Here is a 3282-nt window from a genome sequence, read left to right as displayed (position 1 = left end):
TGACACTGACTAGTGCTTTCGATTGCGTCATGAGATTTAGGATCTCATTGATAACTGGGTGATCGTGCCTCCGGAGAAACCGAATGTCACAACCAACCTTCTCCCACCACATAACCAAGCTCCACCTCCCAAACGCATCAATCTAATCCAAACTGGGGTTATGTCATACGACCCTAGCATATATATCACCCCTTCCCACATACCCAAGTCGGAGGTGTTCATTCCTGACAACACTAACTTGTGCATGTTGGACATCTCCCAAACCCAACCTGAGACGGTGGTGGTGACTATCGAAGATAGAATTGGGTCGACTGTGGAGGCAGATGGGAATGATCAAAAAGAGCCTGAGGGGTCTGCGAGCTTTATATACAACCGAGCGGTTACATTACATCAGCAGGCCAGGCTAGGCCAAACATGGAATTGCCAGTGGGGGCAGAGATTTGTGTAGTACGGGAGGATGGACTTAATCAGGGGCCAGATAACCTAGCAGAACTGGAGAAGGACATCGCAAACCTTCAATTCTTCAACGAACAAGACTCAGGGGACGTGACTGTCAACTAGTTTGGTCTAGAAGGATCAGCAGAAGCTACTGGGTGGCTCAGCGACGAGCCGGACGTTGTTGAACAACCCCAGTCAGAACAAGGTCCGTTAGGGACGGGGACATCAGCTGTGGTTGGAAGGGCTGAGGAACAGAATACACTGCCGGAGAGCATTGGTGTTAAGAATTTTGCTCAAAATACAGATAGTTTGGGTACAGAAGACACTGAACAGTAGGCTGCACTGAGGCAGTTTGAGCGGGAAAGGATTGAAGATTCTGAAAGGGTCAGAAAGGTCAAAGCCCCTATGGGGACAGAACGTGTTGTATGCACAGGAACGGAGCATGCTGCGAGCACAAGAACGGAAGGTGCTGCAGGCACAGGAATAGTTGTGACAGAGCCAAACAGGTGTCTGTCGGCTGCCGATGGCATGTGATGGGAAGATGACGACCTATGTCTGGCCCACACAGATGAAGATTGGGGGCAAAGCCAGCCGGATGATACCTGGTATGTTGGCGAAGTTGACCATATGACTAGGAGTGGGTGGTATTTCAAGCCCCCACACTTAGATCAACCAGAAGCGCTTGGGAAGGACAATGAGGTGGAAAAGTAGAAAGAAAAGTTACTTGAAGAAGAGGTTGTGCTGAAACAGCTTAAGAAAATACAGGTAGACATCTCCATCTGGGGACTGCTTATGGCTTCAAGAGTTCATAGACAAGCTGTCCTTTCTGCATTGGATAAGGCCAAACTTTCAATTGACACTACACCTTAACAACTGGTAGGGCTGGTCTTTCCGGGAGGAGCTTCCCCGACGTTGACCTTTTTTAACAAGGAACTACCGCCTGAGGGTTCGGATCACAATAAACCACTCTACATCTCCGTAGAGTGCAGAGACAAATGGATACCGGTAGTTCTTGTTGATACAGGATCCGTCATTAACGTGTGCTCGTCGAGGACGGCATATGCAATCGGGTTGAAGCCCGTGGACTTTGTGCCAACTACCCAGGTGATAAGGGCCTACGATAACACCAGCAGAGAGGTGATGGGGACTGTGAAGATTCATACTTAGGTTGGTCCAGGACAACACGAGATTGACTTCCATGTCTTGGATGTTCCCGCAACCTTTAATCTACTCTTGGGGCGGCCGTGGCTGCATCAGGTGAAGATAGTTTCTTCCACCCTGCATCAAATGTTGAAATACCCACGCGGAAATGGGTGGCTATAGTTTTTGGGAATTCGTCAATCCATCCACCGCCAGAGGTGTCTACACCGGTTTTGGAAATCAAACATGGCACGGAGGATGTGTTCCTATCAGGATTTACCCTAGCCAAGGCTCAGTTTGTACAGAACATTTTGGCCGTTAATGAGGGGTTGTATGTCAACGCACAATCAATGTACCTCATGAATAAGCTCCAACATATCCTTGGGATGGGACTAGGAAAAAGTGGCCGGAAGGGCATTATAGTATCGGCCGAAGTGCCGCACAACCCGCATACCTTTGGTTTAGGTTATCTGCCTACCAAAGAGGATTGGATGAGAAAGGGCAAAGAAATGGCTGGGAGAGCCAGAGCCAAGCAGACCGGGAGGCATTTTGAGTTAATGCATCGGCCTATCCTAGGCACCCTAAACGAACGCTTTGTTCGGAAGGGGGAAGACTTTCCATTCTGCGGCTTCCCAGAGCCATGGCTAAACGCAGAGAAGAGGCGCCTGCTGGGATTTGATATATTCTTTGACTTACAGTTGACTGGGGATAATGTTGCTGAAGAGCAGACAGACCCATCAGCTGAGGTTGGGCAATGTAAGGAAGTGGATTCCGAGAGCACCGAGATTAAAATGGGGGTAGCAATGGCTTGTCTACTTTCAGATCCTCCGATCGTACATGAGTGCTTAGGGGATAACTTCTTGGTGTCCATGATCGGGAATGAAACGGCTGCGAACCCATCTTCAAACATTCTGGATACGTCCATCGCACCCTCCCTCGTCTGGCAGTACGAGGAGGGATTCTTATCGAGCAGCACCGGGTTAGGTAGTGAGCCAGAATCTGATTCCACCGAGTTTGTGGAGTCAGAATCAGGTTCTAGCTCGTCTGAGTTTGAGTCCGGTATTCCTGGGGGTGACAACCCGGATGCCACAGTCCTGTCTAGGTCGTCTTTTTCTTTTTCCTTTGAGTCTGTTGTAACAGAGGAAGCAGGCGACTTGTAAGTGATTAATGCGATTGAAATGGCTATGGCCTTTGAGTACTTTTCTGTGCCTTTGATTTATTGTATTAATCAGGACTTTTGAAATCTCGATGAAAACGACGAGGAAGAAATTCCTCCGATTTTGAAATATTTGCTAGAACAAGAGTAGGAGAGGTTTGTAAAACCGCTGGTTGATGAAATCACCCAAATTAATGTTGGTACTGAGAAGGACTCGTGGCTGGTCCAGATTGGGTCCACGTTGTCTTTGGAGGAGCGCGAGCGCTTAGTCACTTTATTAAAAGATTTCAAAGATGTTTTCGCGTGGCCCTACGAAGACATGCCTGGAATCAATCCTGAGATTGTACAACATCGGATTCCTCTTGACCCAGAGGCCCGACCTGTTAAGCAGAAACTCAGAAGGATTCGCCCGAATTGGGCTATCAAGATCAAAGAAATGGTCACCAAGCAAATTGATGCTGGGTTTCTGCTGGTATCTGAATACCCAACTTGGTTGGCCAACATAGTTCCAGTGCCGAAGAAGGACGACAAAATTCAGGTATGTGTGG

Source organism: Camellia sinensis, chromosome 14, assembly GCF_055761805.1.
Source record: "Camellia sinensis isolate YWXY chromosome 14, ASM5576180v1, whole genome shotgun sequence".
Lineage (NCBI taxonomy): Eukaryota > Viridiplantae > Streptophyta > Magnoliopsida > Ericales > Theaceae > Camellia > Camellia sinensis.
This window is presented reverse-complemented; position numbering follows the sequence as displayed.